Genomic DNA, 18,801 nt, shown 5'->3' with positions numbered 1-18,801 from the left:
TGAAGAGTTGTGAAAATGAAGCAAATATGAATATTACCTCAAGGAGCTTAGAGTCAAGTCAGGGATTTCAAAATTATTTGGATATTTCCATTTTTAAAGTCATACTTGCAAATTTAGAATATTCAAAAAACAGGAAAGTAGCCAGAAGGAAAATACATTAAAGAAAATAAAGATAAATACAAGGCATCAATTTATGAAAGAGGTAAATATAAAATTCTCTGAGAGTTCAGAATAAAGAGCAATATTTTCAGTTGGATTGAGAGCAGAGAAAGGGGATATCATGGGAAATTTCACAGGCAAGAAGGAATTGGAGATCAGAGGGACAGGATTTGGACTTCAAGCACAGACTAACGCCATGTCATGCAAAGAGAAGAAAGCAACAATGTGAGGTGAACACAGAAGCAAGGACATGAAAAATATTAATTCAGGTTTGCTTGTACAGAGGATAAATCAAAAGATATAGTGAAAAATAGGATGGAGAGGAAAACTGAGGCTAGATTTGGAGAACCTTGAGTGCTACACAGAAGGGTCTTATTTTATATCATACACCCACTGACAGAAACAGAATGATGAAATACGCACAGGTACGCTCTTTTACAATAAGTGAATACCAAATTAAAATATTAGCATCACCTTTGACTTCAATATCACAAAGGCAAAACTTTTCCATCCAATTTAAGATAATTACAATAAAGAACAAATGACAGCCTGTCTGAAGAGAAATAATAGTAAAGAACTTTGCATTCATTTAAGTTAATGTTTTTCTACACCTGCTTTTATTCTGAAAAATAACATATTTTTTCCAATATCTTTCTCCATGAAAAAGATAAGGTTTTCATATCTTATGTCTATGTACAGAGAACACAACATATTTAAAGCTTCACTTAGCTTGGAGTGGGAGATTTAAGTTCTGGATTGTATCAGTTAGAAAGCTTTGTACTCCAAGTGATAGAAAACCCCAACTCAACTAGCTTAAACAATAAATAAGAATTACTGCTTCATATAACTAGAAATCCAGGGCAGAAAGTTTCCAGAATTGGTTAATTCAGCACTGAACAATATCATCCAGAACTCCTCAGCATGCAGTTCCCCCTCAGGCTAGCACCCCTCATGGTGACAAGGTGGCACTCTGTTCCAGGCATCAGTCTCAATTAGCAATGTGTAGCTGAAAAAGGAGGGCATCTGTCCTGTGTGCCTGCTTTGCTGAGCCAGAGAACCTTTACAAGAAGCCCCTCAACAGATTTTTCCCTCCCATTTCATTGGCCAGTGGCCAGTATGAGTTGACAAGCCCCTTCTTAAGGCTGAGACCAAACAGGATTAGCTCTGGGTCAATGATGCAGGGCTGGGCACCTAAATAATTTAAGGTCAGCCACCAGCGAGACTTAAAGGTCTTGGGTTTACAACCAAAAATGCTGCTACTTAGTCTGCTACTACATTGCTGTCATACTGTGTATGACATTTAGTATCTCTGAGCCACAATATTCTCATTTGTAAAATAAGAATTTTTTTAATTTCCACATTACTTACCAATTTACTGTTAATTATCTTGCATACAAATTTATCTTTCTCCTCAAATTTTTCTTTCCTTTAGTTGTATTTCTTGTTTTTATTTTGACTGAAATTTAGTAAGTTAGTGATTTCATGTTGGAAAGAATTTCAGAAAAAATTCTGATCAACACGGGTCAGCCCAGTGGCTCAGGTGGTTGGAGTGCTGTGCTCCTAACTCCGAGGTCACCAGTTCAATTCTCACATGGGCCAGTGAGCTGCTCTCTCTACAGCTAAGATAGTAAACAATAGCTCTCCCTGGAGCTGGGCTGCTGTGAGCAACCAGAATTTGGCGTGAGTTGCTGTGTGCTGTTGTGTACTGCTGTGGGTTACTGTGTGCTGCCATGAGTGGCCAGTGGCTAGCATGAGTGGTCGGCAGCCAGCATGAGTGGCCAGCAGCCAGCGTGAGCTGCCCGTGAGCTGAGGTGAATGACAGACCAATGACAGGTGACCAACTGCCTCAGTCAGGGGGAGTGCAAAACTCATAATACCAGCATGGGCCAGGGAGCTGTTTCCTACACAACTAGACTGAAAAACAACAGCTTGAACTGAATATATACAGCTTGTATATAATGTATATAATGTACAAAGAAAGGAAAGAAGGGGGCTCCTTCAAATTGGAAAGAAAAAATCCAGTTTAAAAAATGGGCAAGATTGCAGAGTAGGTGAATGCTGTCCTTACCTCCTTTCATAACCAAAATTACAACAAAACTGCAACAAAACTACAGAAAAACCATCAATGAGAATTACTTGAAGTCCAGCTGAAAAGAAGTCCTATAACTTAGGACATACAGAATAAGCCACATCCAGACTGGTGAAGAGGCAGAAAGGGTTGGTACCACACCCACCTCTGGTGGTTAAAAATGTGGAGGGATATCTTAGCTGCAGAAGTCCTCCCTGAGGAGTGAGGGGTCCAAGCCCCACACTAGTCTCCCCAGCCCAATGTTTCTAGTGACAAGAAGAGAAGTCCTCATATCTTCTGGCTGTGTGACTGAATGAGACAGAGGACAGCTGAAGTCCCAGGAGCCCCTGTCAAAGGGCCTACACACAGACTTACTTGTAGATGGACTCACTCTCTGAGCTCCAGCTCTGGGACCACAGCTTGAAAGTCACCAGGGACATACGGGGAGGAAATGAATTGTCTGACCTCAGAACGAGGGCTAGAGGAGCAACTTTCCCTCAGAGAGAAGTGCTGGCAGAATCCATTATTTCTTTGTTGAGTCCACCCCCTCCCAGTGTGCAGACACAGACAGCCACAATAGATGAGTTTCCATCAACCTGGCTAACACTGTTTGCCCCACCCTGGTGATTCCCTAAGGCCCTGCCCCACCCAATTTACAGGCTCACCTAAGACGCTTCCAGTTTCTTTTCCATCCAAATGGCTTGTCTTGGCTCATGCTGTGGACTTTCCTAAAACCTCAAAGGTTCACAAACCCCAAACAAACAGCATCTGGGCTTGGCAAACCCGTAATTCTTGCTAGGCAGCCCCAACTGGGCACTAGTGGCAGCCAGACTTGGTTCACAGCTTAGTTGTCCCACGCACCTCCAAGCCTAGAATAAGTGACAGCTATCTGTAGATCACTTTGTAGTTCATACCAAGTAGCCCCAGGCAGGACACAAGCAGTGGCTGAACCTGGCCTTCAACAGAGCCCCTCCCAAGAAGCCCCAGACACAACACATCTGGTGATCAGCTTCAGACCCCACCAAAGCACCATCCAACCATCTCCACAAATGAAACACCCAAAGGGCAGACTCAGCAGGCACCAGAGCCCTGCAAAAGCAAATCCTGCTCCATAGGGTCAACCCCTGCACAACGGCTCCTCCACTGTAATTACAGCCAGTCTTCACAACCAATCAGCCTGAGGGTCAATTCCACCCATTGATGTGCAAACAGCAACCAAGACTCAACTAAAACAAGAGGGCACACAGAATGCATACAAGGGACACACCTGCAGCACCTGGCTCAGGTGACAAGGGAGACTGTGCCACTGGGCCAGTCAGGGCACTTACTATATAAGGTCACTCTACTAAGACCGGGAGACATAGCAGCTCTACCTAATACATGCAAACAAACACAGGGAGGGAACTAATATGGGGAGATGAAGGAATATGTCCAAAATAAAAGAAGAGTACAAAGCTCCAGAAAAGGAACTAAACAAAATAGAGACAAGCAATCTACCAGATGCAGAACTCAAAACACTGGCTATAAGGATGCTAAATGATATCTGGGATAACTTCAACAAAGAGACAGGAAACATTAAAAAGGAGACAGAAAACAGAAAGAAGAAGCAGTCAGGAATGAGGAATACAATAACTGAAAAAAAGAACACAGTAGAGGGAATCAACAGTTTAGAAGAAGTGGAGGATTGAATCAGAGGTTTGGAAGATAAGATAAGAGAAAACATCATCAGAACTGCAAAAAGGAGAAAGAATCTTAAAAAATGAGGATAGTTTAAGGGTTTTCTGGGACAACATCAATGGTACCAACATTCATATCTTAGGTGTACCAGGAGGAGAAGAGAGACAGCAAGGAATTGAAAACCTATTTGAAGAATTAATAATGGAAAATGTCCCTAACCTGCTAAGGGAAATAGACACACAAGCCCAGGAAGTTCAGAGAGTCCCCAAAAAGATGACCCCAAACAGGTCTATGCAAAGAGATATCATAATTAAAATTGTAAACTCTAAAGACAAAGAAAGAATCTTAAAAGCAGCAAGAGAACAGTGATTAGTTACCCACAATGGAGCTCCCATAAGACTGTCAGTTGATTTCTCAACAGAAACTTTGCAAGTCAGAAGTGATTCGCAGGAAATACTGAAAGTGATGAAAAACAAGGGCCTACAACCAAGACTACTTTAAACAACAAGACTATTTAAAATTGAAGGCCATATTAAGAGCCTCCAAGACATGAAAAAGCTAAAGAAATTCATTACCACCAAACCAATATTACAAGAAATGTTAAAGAGACTTCTTTAAGAAGAAGAAGAAAAAAGATGAATAATAAAATGGCAATAACTACATACCTATCAACAATTACATTCAATGTAAATGTATTAAATGCTTTCATCAAAAGATATAGGGTGGCTGGATGGATAAGAGAATAAGACCTTTACAAATGCTGCCTACAAGAGACTCATTTCAGATGGAAAGACACACACAGACTGAAAATAAAGGGATGGAAAAAGATATTTCACGAAAATGGAAACAAAGAAAGCCTGGGGTAACAATACTTATGCGAGACAAAATAGGTTTAAAACAAAAGCTATAACAAGACACAAAAAGGACACAAGAATCCCACTTCAGGGTATTTATCCAAAGAAACTCAAAACACTACTTCAAAGGGACATGTGCATCCATATGTTCATTGCTGCATTACTTACAATAGCCAAGATATGGAGGCAATCTGGGTGTCCATTAATAGAAAAATGGTTAAAAAAGATGTGAGATATATATATATGAACCAACCTGTGTATACACACACACACACACACACACAGTGGAATATTATTCAGCCATAAAAAGAAGGAAATCTTGTCATCTGCAACATGGAAGGACCTACAGGGTATTGTGCCAAGTGTAATATGTCAGACAGTGAAAGGCAAATGTCATATGATTTCATTTATATGTGGAATCTTGAGAACAGGATAAACAATCAAAACAGAAACAAGCTCATAGATATAGAGTATTTTAATGGTTACTGGATGGGAGTGGGGGTTGGTAGGTTGGGTAAAGGGGGAAGACGATTAAGAGGTATAAACTGGTAGCTACAAAATAGTTATGGGATGTAGAGTATAGCATGGGGAATATAATGTATACATATAGGGGGTGCCAAAAAATGCATACACATGACTTGTATTCATTTTTGTTATTGGTATATATTGAGTATTACAATTTTAATACAGTTTTTCCTTTCTTAAAATGTGTATACATATTTTTGGCACCCTCTGTGTGTGTGTGTGTGTGTGTGTGTGTGTGTGTGTGTGTGTGTGTGTGTGTATAATGCTGATGTGAAACTATCTCAAAGAAAAACACAATCCAAAAGAATGTACATAATATGATAGCATTTGCTCAAGAAAAGTAGAAAAATATGCTTGCTCACATTTACATAAAATATCTCTTGAAGTATAGCTTAGAAACTAATTCTATTAATTCCCAGTGTGAAAGGGAACTTGACAACTGAGGGACAGAGTTGAGAGAAAGATCTTTTTCACTGTAAATTCGTTTATTTATATATGTATTTATTTATTTTTGAGTATTTAACTATATATGGATGCACTGTGTTTTCAAAGGTAAATAAAAATACTTTTAAATTGCTATGATAGATGTTTTATAAAATTAAAAAGGTAGCTTCACAGCATCTATCTCATAAAATGTCTCAGTAATCATCATTAGTTGCAAAAAAACCACAATACATATTTCTATCCAGGATAAAGTACATTTTTTTTTAATTTGAAAGAATATATAAGTAGAATTTCTGACTTTAAAACAGTATTTTGCTCGTTAATTATCTATCAACTGTTCTAGGAATAGCATATGGATGGCTGAGGTTGGTTCACTAATGTATACATCTGGAAATGGATTATGTGTAGAAATCCAAACTTTGGTATCCTGCAATCAATTTCTGTGACAGCTGTGTAGGCACCTTCAGGTCTGGAGAGAAGCCAATATGCTTTCCTATTTCCTGGTTCATCTGCCACTAACTATCAAGACATGACTAGGCCCATGATAAGGATCAACCCTCAGCTTCACCTATATCATTATGGAGACTAGATTTGCCTTCAAGATGGGAATCAAGACTACAATTTAGGCAAGTGCACATAACATTTATTTTGAACACTGGGCAATGAGAAACTCCCTGATTTTAATTATAACATGCTATTTGGGGAAACTCTATAACATGGGAGGGTCGTTCAAAGTGACCTAGGCAGCCACTGCCAGAAATGGAACTCCTGTCCATACATTTCTGATTGCATCCTAGCAATATGAGTTTAGACTTCATATCCTCCTACTTACAAATCAATTCACTTGTAAGTTATCTACATGTACTTCTTTAGTAATAAATTATATGCAGTATAAAACCTATACAAGAAATAGAATTTTTTTAAAGATCAAGGGAAAAATAAGCATATATAAAACTTCTAATATTTTGTTCTCACACTCCAATATCATGCATTTCCTTTGGTGTGAACCCTTTAACATAGAATATCAAAATTAATTAATTTAGTAATTTTGGCATAATCTTCATACTATTAGACTTTTTGTGAGTATAATTATAACTAAGAATATAATTATAATTAATATATGTATCTAAATAGATTACTTCTTTATTCAAAAATGGATTTCATGATCCTGAATTACACAGAAGGCTGTATTCTACATGATTTGAATGATATAAAGACTAAGAACTCCTTTTCTTTGCCGTTAAGAAGCATAGAACTTAGTAAGGATATTGAAATCTATGATTATATGTAAAATCCATATTAATATGAACTTATAACAATACACTCAAATGCTTTAGAATTTAGAGGACAGACAAAAGATCATTTCAACAGTAATCTTCAAGAAAGACTTGACTGAAGAGGCTGGATTACATCTTGACTTTGAATCATAAGAAGCTTTAACTGATAGAGATGGGTGTAGGCAGAGATGTCATTTGGCATGGGGGAAATGGCAGGCGTGATATAGTAGAACAATGAGGGGTGTTCAAAGGACAAGGAGAGCTACGTTGGAAGTGTGAGCTGGAAGTGTACATTGTAGTCAGGTTGTGGGACCTCAAATGCTGGCTAAGGATTTTTGGTGTTTGCTTAACACACATTAAGAAAGCTCTGGAGAAGATGTGATAGAATTGAAAGGATTCTAGAATAAAAGTTAGGACACATGGTTCTAGTGCCATTTACATTTATTTGACAACAAGAAAATTACTCAATCTCTCTAAACCTCATTTTCCTTCCTAGATAAAAGCTTCCTTGATCACTGATATTCTCAATTCCTCAAAGACATTTGAGAATTCCTTGGCTTAAGCTTGAGTCTGGTTGGAAGTATATCATAATAATCCAGAGAAGGGCATACCTACGATGGTGGCATGCAAGAAGGCAGTAGTGTCTATAATAATGAACACACACTGCTCTGCTACAGACTTCCCTTATAGAATTGTTTAAATGAGGAGAAGGAAGAAAGAATGTGAATGGCATTGCCAAAATCATACCACTGGAGCATAGCGAGTGATTGGAAACAAGATAACGGGAGAGAGAAAGGCAAGACAAATAAGAAACTGGAAGCCTACATTAACAAGAGAATTTCAGCACCATTAACAGAGACATTGGTATTAGTAAGAGGCAAATGTTCTAGAAGAAGGAGGTGAGGACAGTTTGGGGCCTATTGAGTTTAAGTAGGTAAAAGCTTCTCCACATCAAAATTTTCAGGAAGTTGGTAATTTGAAATTAAATTAATAGCTTTGAGAATCATCTCCTAAGAAGGGAAAATTAAAGATCAAAGAATAATAAATACATGTTTTCAAAGAATTAATAAAGACATAGGAAAATGCTCAGAAAATGTTCTCAAGTAAAAAAAGCAAGATACATATTTTGGATTGGAATGTATATAAATATATGTTCATAAAAATAGAAAATAATCAAAATATTATCAGTTATTCAGTCTAAATTATGAACACATGAACAATTTTTATTATTTATACTTTTTTGTACAGGTTTTGCACTCCAAATTCATCCTTTTGCAAATCAAATTCACCCTTTTGCAAATCAAATTCATCCTTTTGCAGATCAAATTTTTCCACAAAAATGTTTTCTTAATCTTTGTAATAAATATAAATCCAATGTTGTTATTGTTAAAAATAAACATTTTATTGCATATATTTAATAATAAACATAAAATACTTATATTAAACCTAAGAAATTCTTATTTACTTATAGCTTCATTTATGTATAACGGTTCTCCTGCCCCTGCTCGTGGTAATTTCATATACATATTCATAAAATAATTATGACAATCTGTAGGAGTAATAGTTGCAATGGAATGATTAATAGCATCTACCAAATGTTCATGGTTTAATGGATCAGCCAAAATATTTCTTTCACAGAAATTAATTTTTGAAAAAACTTCTTCAATGGGGTTCATTTTTGGAGAGTATGGTGGTAGAAATACGCAAGTGTGTCTTGTCTGACCAACAAGATCCCATACTTCCTGGGTTTTGTGGAGGCTTGCATTGTCCAAAACAAACCACACTTCCTCCAGATTATCTTCATCCAATTTCTGCAATAATCTCTGAAGAAATTCACAAAAAATATTTGAAGTAACCGTAGAATGTGCAATTACATTGTGCACATTCCCTGAATGTTTATTGCTGGAATTAGAGAAACATTTCATCCTCTAACCATTGGCACGGTCACACAAGCGTGTGTATTAACTTTCTATCACGCCTTTGTTTTTCAAAAATTAAGTTCTGCACAAGAAATATTTTGGCTGTTCCATCAAACCATGAACATTTGGTAGATGCTATTAATCATTCCATTGCAACTATTACTCCTACAGACTGTCATAATTATTTTATGAATATGTATATGAAATTACCACGAGCAGGGGCAGGAGAACCGTTATACATAAATGAAGCTATAAGTAAATAAGTATTTCTTATGTTTAATATAAGTATTTTATGTTTATTATTAAATATATGCAATAAAACGTTTAATTTTAACAATAACTTAACATTGGATTATTTTTATTACAAAGATTAAGAAATCATTTTTGTGGAAAAATTTGATCTGCAAAGGATGAATTTGATTTGCAAAAGGGTGAATTTGATTTGCAAAAGGATGAATTTGGAGTGCAAAATCTGTATTCTTACAGTTTTCTATGATGAACATACATTATTCTTATAAACAGAAAAAAAAACAGTAAAAAAAGAAATTCAAAAATAAAGTGAAGATCAAAAAGTTGCTAAATTCTTGATAAGACTTTTTAACATAAATGTCTCTGGAAAAGAGTCCTCATACTGACTAAAAATCACATTTCATTACACTCCAATGGGGTACAATACAAGAATCAATTATCTCAAATCTACATAGTTCCAGTTACAAATCATGAGCTATTTATTCTCACATTCCTGGTAGAATCAAGCACATTTTTCTTCTTCCATAGCAACTTGCAACCTGTCTTCTTCCATAGCAGGTTTCTATATATTTAAAGGAAGTAGGAAAATATATCTGGACAGGGAGAAAACCTTTGAGAGAAAAAAGATAACACTAAATGCCAAGATAGAAAACTTAAGCTTCAACAATACAAGACTGCCCCACTAAATTAACTCCATCACCAAGAATTAAAACTGAGACTTTATGGTTTAATGCATGTTGCCAACATCTTGTCCCTTAACCCTGACCAAAGTAAATAACTAAATAGATAGATAGATAGATAGATAGATAGATAGATAGATAGATAGATAGATAGATAGATAGATAGATAGATAAAACTATATCAAATATAGGAGAAGTCTTAAACTGAAAAAGAGACACTTTTATTAAATATAGAATTAAGGAATCTAATTTTTTAGGTCAAATATAGCCAAAGTATAAAAAACAAAGTAAGTAAATTGGTTTTGTCTACTCAGAGACTCACATTTATGTTGACATTATCTGTAATTAGGCCAGAGTAGAATACAGTAGATAATGATTCCAGGGTTCTCCGAAATTGGTTAGTATTTTTCCTTCCCAACTATTTGGATTACACCAAGTGACCTGAGATATTCATTTTTCCTAATGAGAACACTCCCAAAGCCACTTGGACATAGATAAAAACGTTCAGTGACCTATGTGATGCCATAAATCAAGAGAACAGACAGTGATAGGAACAAATGGGAGGTTATTCCTTGTGCAACATTTAGGTGGGAGGTAACTCTACTGCTTAGGTAGGAGGTGGCCCTGGCACTAGGTGCTCAAGTACGATCTCTTAGCCAATGGGAGTGATCCCTGGGTTGGCCTAGCCTGCTGGCCCCACATCTGGAGCGGCACACAGTGATGCCCAGCCTGACACTAAACCTAGTCTAGAATATTCTTCAAAAAAACTGTTGCACCATGATGGATATTCTAACATCCTCTGCTTGTGGTCTCTCCTGTTTATGGAAAACGACATAGCACATTGGGCAGAACACAGGTTTTGGAACTAGAGAGACCAGGGTTTAAGTCCAGTGCCGCAGTGTGATTTGACCTTATCACATGATATTATAATAGTCATTGAACCACCTGAAACCTAAAATTTTGCATCTGTAAAAGAGGGGGCGGGGGGCATTCTGCCACAGAAGATAATATTTAAGTGAGATAACAATATAAATATTGTAACTATATCAATTCAATGCTAATGTAGTACATTGCCATGTAACAAAGAACTACTGTATTAGGTTCTCCAGAGAAGCAGAACCAAATGAGATTTTCTACTATCATTTATCTATCTATCTATCTATCTATCTATCTATCTATCTATCTATCTATCTATCTACTATTTATCAAGAGATTTATTGTAAGGAATTGACTCACATGATTACGGAAGCTGAGAAGTTCCAAGATCTGAAGTTAGCAAGCTGGAGACCCAGATGTTAAGTTCCAGTCTGAAAGCCACAGATTTCAGACCCAAAAAGAGTCAATGTTTTACTTTGAGTCCAAAGGCAGGGAAAGACGGATATTCCAGCTCAAGTCGTCGGACAGGAAGCGTTCCCCTCCTTACTCTCAGGACGTTCAGCCTTCTTGTTCCACTCAGGCCTTCAACAGATTGGATGAGTCCCACCCACCATATTAGGGAGGGTCTTCTCCTCTGCTTAGTCTATGGATTCAAATATTAATCTCATCCAAAAACGCCCTCACAGACACACCCAGAATAATATTCTACCAGATATCTGGGTGCCCTCTGGCCCCATTAAGTTGACACATAAAGTTAATCATCACTACAGAATCTCAGTGGTTTACAAGGAGCATTCATCCTCTTTAGTGGCTGCTCCAGGCATGATCTCACAGCAATGGCAGAAAACATGAGAACATGCCCATTTTATACCCAAGCACATTTAAGATTCTGTTCACATCATGTCTAACATCTGGTTGGCTAAAGCAAGCCACATGGCAGGCCCAGCATTAATGGAACATAGAAATACACCCATGTCTGATAGAAGAAACTACAAAGCCATGGAGCAAAGGGCTTTCATACAAAGAATGGCAAAAACTGGGAAAAATACTGCAATTTACTGTGGTAACCCAATGCCTGGCACACGTTAGATATTCAGCAAATTTTATTTACGTGCCTTTCCGAATCCCTCTACCCAGTTTCATTTGCTGCTTTCCAAGAATTTTCCCTTTCTTCCTTACAATGTTCTACGTTGAATACAAATATAATATTTTAAGAATTTAAGAATGCTCGTAATAAGAAAATGTTCCTTCACTCTATGGCAGTTTTTACGTACCAGGCCAGCAGTATCTTTAGCTGATCCACATTATCTGTTAGTTCATTTCCCTGTGAGGTTTCACAACTAATGTACAACGTGTGTAAGTAAGTTACATCCTATTTTTCAGCATGCCCTACTTCACACTTGCCTGTGTTGACTTTCACTTGCTATTATTTTGCTCAATTAAGTATGTTTGTTCCCCAATTATCTAATCTATTCAGTATGTTAAGGGAGTCTTTACAGCTCCTTTCTCATCTTTGCCCTGACTGAATAATTTATCATCTGCTACATTAGCCATCTTGCCATTCAGCCCCACTCGTCAGAGAGTTCTTTGAAAATATGAACATTTCAAGTCCCAGTGTAGAAGGCAAGGATGTCGTACAATTAATTTCTTTTCATGCTGTGACTTGCCTTTTTCTCTTCCTTGTTTTACTAATCTCTCAACTTGTTTTTTATTCCATAATAGAATTTTATGTCTCACCACAGTGGTGCCTGTTCCTTTGTATATTTCTTTATGGAACAAATATGAAGAGCTTATCAAGATGTCAACAGTCACAGCTAATATCTCCAGGCAATGCGAAAATCACTCATAAAAAACTGAAGGGTTCCGATGGAATTTTAATCTTTGGAAGCCAATGTTTAACACTGAGATGTGTATTTAACCCTTAAGATGTCTCATTTCAAAAGAAGAACACTAAGAGTATTTGTTGCCACTCTTAGTTGCCACTTCTAGCACCTACCAGGCGTTGTCCATACAGCTCAGATACTATTTCATTTTAATTCTCACCACACTGCTATGTTATATCCACTTTACAGGTAAAGAAACTTAAATTAACCTCAGTTTGAAGGACTTGACCAGGGTTACTGGCAAAGATGTGAAATTCCTAATTATTGGTCCCACATTTCATTTCTTTCCTCTAAATCTCACTTAAGAGCTCTTTCTCATCCTTTCTTTGTTCTATGACTCTTAGTAATAAACACAAATTCTCACCATCCTGCAGTTAGATTGAAAATTAAGTATAAATGGGGCAGGCCCAATGGCTGAGGTGATTGGAATGCTGTGCTCCTAACGCCAAGGTTGCTGGTTCGATTCCCATATGGGCCAGTGAGCTGTGCCGTCTATAGCTAACATTGTGAACAAGAGCTCCCCCTGGAGCTGGGCTGCTGTGGGTTGCTGTGAGCAGCCGGAGGTTGGCGTGAGCTGCCGTGGGCTGCTGTGTGCCGCCATGAGTGGCCGGTGGCCAGTGTGAGTGGCCAGCAGCCAGCATGAGCTGATGAGTGCTGCCATGGGCTACCGTGTGCTGCCATGAGTGGCCGGCAGCCAGCGTGAGTGGCCAGCAGCCAGCATGAGCTGCTGTGGGCTACCATGTGCTGCCATGAGTGGTCGGCAGCCATTGTGAGCAGCCAGCAGTCGGCGAGAGCTGCTGTGAGTGGCCAACTGATGACTAGCGACTGGCTGCCTCAGCCAGGGGAGCACAAGGCTCATAACACCAGCATGGACCAGGAAGCTGTGTCCTACACGACTAGACTGAGAAACAATGGCTAGTACCAGAGTGGGGACGAGAAGTGGAAGAAAGGGGTAAAAAAAGAAAATTAAGTATTAATTTCAAAAATAAATTGAAGCAACAGGACAAAACAAAAACCACTTTTTTCAAACTATACTCTTCCCTTAAAAATATATATGATAGTCCCTACTATGGGAGTTTCCCGTCTTGATTTGAGAATCAATCCTTTATAATATTAAAATCAGTTCATGAAAAATATCTCCCCCACACTAGTCTCCAAATAAGCTGATCTATTGCTCTCATTATACAGTATCTCCAAACGTTTTTGGTCACACATCCCTATTAGTAAAAAAATTTGCATATACATCTCCAGTGCAAGTATATTGATTTATAGCTCATTTACATGGACCACTTTGATCTGTGTGCTAAATATTTCATAAAGCTACTGTTTTTCTTACATTTTAGGAAAGAAATATAATTAGAAGTTTTAATATCTCTTTTCCACCGCAGTGTGGGAGAAAGGAGAATTAGAAACCAGTGCTGAATGATAAACTCCCTGAGATCCTCAACAATGTCTTACTTGCCTTCGACTCTTCATGACCTAGCACAGCCCTGGACAGTGCTAAGCATGGGATTGGGGCTTCTAGAGGAACAGTGAACAACAGAGCTGACTTTCTAAGAAAAGATCAGAGCCAAGTCTTTGTTGTACTTCTCTAAATCCAGAGCAATCTTTTGCCAAAGACATAGCAGATCTTCCATCTTTTCCCTCAATACTGTGAATTTTCCAGTGAAATGAATCTGTTTGCTGCCACAACACTCGAAGATGGAATGGTTCAGATGAAGAACACTGACACGAGGTTTCCAGGTTTCCATCTGAGCCCCTTTTTTGTCACCTGTTACAGAAGCTTGGAACAGATAATTATGAATAACCCTGCAGCTATACCAATCCAAAAAAGAAAACGCTGGTAATTTTTTTCCTAAAAATTATATTGTGTCTATTCAAAGATTTACATAAACACCTTTAAAAAAATAGTTATTTGAATCACTCAAATACTGAGAAAAAAGAAATCCAAAAGCTGTTCTTTCTTTTTCATACTCCCAAGTAAATAAGCAAAGGGTGCCCAGAGGTGAGTAAAGCTATGCCTTGTTTTGATGTTCTGATGGACCCAAACCCAGTAAGAGTTGTGAGAGATACCATCCTTCAGCACCCCCACAGAAAGTCAGGGTCCACAAGTTGCAGACTGTTCTCCTGTGAAGCTGACTCTTTCGCTGGAATCTAAGGAGAGGTAAAGACAAGCAAGTGAAGACTAATGAGTGAGGAGTAGGAGCCAAGTCATAAATCTCCTTGTGCTGACCTGGTTCTTTCTGTTCAGGGAATGGTTGCACTTGATTGAATTACAGAAATGATGTTATAGGAAAAGACAAATAAAAGAGGGCGGGGGTCAAGGGAGGAGAGACGCTTTCTTAGCGTAACTGAAAATTTCCACTTTAGAAGAAACACCATTTATTTATGTAATTAAATATATCATGTATAAATCATTCTGCCAAACGTACATCATATCTGAATACTGCCTCTTGGGATTTTGTCAGAGTTTGATGTTTCGAAGACCACACTAATGTGAAAGACTGAAATATGTTATACCATATAAATGGAAAATTCTGGCATCAGATGGCAATTTTCTGTCAGACATCTGCCCTCTATCTTTTGAATTAGATCTAGTTGCCCTCCTGGAAATAAGTATTCTTATCTGAGACTAAAGCATTCACAATACAAACGAGAAAGTTAAAATACTCTAAAGATTTACAAAGCAAGCTACTGACTTTTCAATATTTAGTATTTTAACAGAAAGGAAAGTCACATACATAATATAGGCAAAATAAAAGAGTGTAAATTTTAATGTGCATTCCGCAGGACTAAAATAGAATCCTTAATTTTTTCTCCTCCCTGTAATGGTTTACTTAAGGAAACTTCACAATCAGGTGTTGTGTGTGAGAAAGGCTTCTCACTGGGCGATCTCCTCGGGAACAAGGTGGATTATGAAAGTTTTGCCCTGGCTTAAATGTCGCATTCTCTACAGGAACAGTTATATTGCTTTTCTACTAACGTGCTTCCTACCACAGATGTGGGACCCAGAGCAAGGAGCGCCCACAGCCAACATCTGAGCACCCACCAATGCCTAGTGCTTTCATTATGTCGCTTGAATGTGGATTAGACAGTATTAGTCCCTTTATACAGCTGAGGAAGTTGAGGCTCAGGAAAGTTTAATAACTTGTCCAAACCCAGACAGCCAGTAAACAGCCAAGGTCTGTTTCCCAAAACCCACGACGAGTGTATCATGCTCGTGTGTGGACACCAGCAGATATTCGGGAGGTTCCAGGCTTGTATTCACTTCAGCAATGGTGGAATAAAATACAACTCCTCCCACACACTCCTGTGATCTCATACAGGATTAATCCTTACTTTTAATTTGACTTGACATTGTGGGCATTGTTTAATATTTAAATTGAACACTTAACTTTCTTCCACTAGAAACAAATCTAACAAAGCCTCAATTTCTTAATTAATTACGCATATACATAAAGTTTAAAAGCAGGAAAAGTGAGTTACCCAGATGTATAAAGAACCTGTTAAACTAATAACTTCCTCCTTATGAACTTAGTGTTTCATATCCATCATCTCATCCCTTACAACATCGTTCTATCACATCTGATTATCGCATTTCATCATTATCCCTAGATTCTGAAGACTGCTATTTCTAAACTAGCTCATCCAAAGAAGCCTCAGGAAGAAAGATTTATTTTATTGTCTCAGCCTTCGCAGACTTTTCCTAAATAAAAACAGAGCTGAAAGATGGGGAGTATATCATAGGAGCCAAAAAAATGTATACAACTGGATACTTTGGTCAGCGTTGCTCAAGCCATAGTTTGCCATAATCAGAAGTGTCTGGACGCTGATGGTAACCACTTTGAGCACCTCTTGTAATTGCAGAAGTCAAATGTGACTTGTATTCATCTTTTGTTATTAGTATATATTGAGTATACAATTTTAATAGTTTTCCTTTCTTAAAATGTGTATACATCTTTTTGGTACCCTCTGTATGTTTGAATAGAATTCTAACCCATACCAATAGCCCAGTGGCTTTTCACTGAGGAGTGCTTCTCTCCATTCTAGTATTACTCCCTACTTACTCCTTCCCCTCATTTTCCTCAAATATAATTAGGACAGATTCTAAAACCATGATCAAATGAATTTCTCCATCATTCTCACAGCATGTGGTGCACACATGCACATGACTAGTTATTACTTATTTATTTATTAGGAAAGCAACAATAATACATCTTTCTTTATTAAAGCCTGGTGATTACACAAGCCAGGCAAGAAGAATTTGTGTCTCTGTGAGCCCACAAGCTTTGAATTTCTCACAAGTTTCTTTCCTTAGAAATTAATCAGTAAAGCAACACTTAAAATTAATAGGAAAAAAAATACTCCTACCCATGCCTTGAAACATAACTAGACTAGTAATTAGACTCTGAATTTGATAATGGAATCAGCCTCAGGGGATTTCACATGTACTTATTTCATGCAACACGTACTTAGCCAACTCAAGCCGCAATTTTCATGGCATTTCATTGCTATTCACTGCAAAGAGGGAAAAGGGAGGGAAAGAGATAATTTCATAATCTAGAACAAAAGTAAAATAACACTAAGATCTACCCAAAATGCACAGTTGTGGACCCTCTATTGTGGCCCAGACCTATCTGGAATAAGAGGCCTCATGATGATATCTCAATGTCCCCATTCACACCCCCAAAGCCTGGTTAACTACACCTTTGTACAGGTTACCACATGGTAAATAATGGATTTTCATCCATGCAGTTTATTTCATCGTGCAGTTTATTATCACGTGGATGCAAATTACCCACACTGATATCAACTCAGGCAACACTTGCTTTGACTAAAAAATACTGACTCTTTGCCAAAAAGCCATCCCTATACTTGAAATGGATTTTTAGAAAAAGTAATGCAATCCAAATTGGAAATAACCATAAGTGGATCTCCAGCTTCTCCCTTAGATGAGAAAGATGTGAGTTTAGAAGTATCTTGATTACTTCTCTTCTACGCACCTGTCAAATAGGACATCAGAGAGAAGCATAGCGAGGCCTCATAAGAGAGGAGCAGAACTTCCCTGATTTGTATGGATCATTGTCATGACCAGTGATTTCCTTGGCAGTACAGAACACCTCCCACATGTATCAACGATATTGAGCAGAACCGAGTCAATTTTCTTAAGGTATGTTTTAGTTTTGTAAGGACTGCCATACCAACATATTACTTACAGATTGGGTGGCTTAAACAACAAAAATTTATTGTGTCATAGTTCTGGAGACTAGATGTCAAAAATCAAGGTGTCAGCGGGCTTGGTCCCATCTGGGGACTGGCTATTCCTTGGCTTACAGATGGCTATTTTCTCCCTGTGTCTCTTCCTTGTCTCCTTCTGTGTGCATCTCTGTGTGCAAATGTTGCCTTTTTATGAGGATACCATTCAGTGGATCAGGGCACACCCTAATAATCTCATTTAGCTGGATCATCGCTGTAAAGACTCTAGACTACTAGTCTAGTCACATTCTAGACTACAAAGGGTTAGGATTTCAACATCTGAATTTTGAGGGGACATAATTCAACCCATAACAAGGCATTACTACCCAAATATCATGGACAATTTAGGAGCACTGTGCCCATTTTATGCAGTAAGTTCTTGATCTTCATTAACACCAAATTTTAATAAGAGGATGGTGTAGATACAGGAGATCCGAATAACGTAAGGGCCCAATTTCTGCCCTCAAAAGGTAACTAATCTAATTGAGAAACTGGATACACACAGAGAAGATAAATAACAATACAATGTGCTTATGATGAATCGTAAGATAAAATGTTATCAACTGAATTACATTCTTCCATTTCCTTTCAATTTTAATAATGCATTTACCAGTGCAACCATTTTACTTGTTTGAGCAACCGCAGAAACATTTGTAGCCATGCCTTAATCAGTGAATAGAGGCCAAGTACAAATAGAAAACCACCAGGAAACAGCTTTTTAGGGTAATAGGCCAGTATCAGAGTTCAGTGTACAATAAAATACCAACAGGACCTTTACGATTTACTTGCTCTGGATACTAGCAGCTATACTTGTGCCAGCAGATAATGGAACTTCCAGCCATCACGTAGGTCATTTAAACCAGTTTTTCTAACACTGGGACATGTATTGCAAACTTATAAATGAGGGCTTTGAAACTCAGGATCCCTTCACTGA

This window comes from Rhinolophus ferrumequinum, chromosome 2, assembly GCF_004115265.2.
Source record: "Rhinolophus ferrumequinum isolate MPI-CBG mRhiFer1 chromosome 2, mRhiFer1_v1.p, whole genome shotgun sequence".
Taxonomy (NCBI): Eukaryota; Metazoa; Chordata; class Mammalia; order Chiroptera; family Rhinolophidae; genus Rhinolophus; species Rhinolophus ferrumequinum.
Note: the sequence above shows the minus strand (reverse complement) of the source record.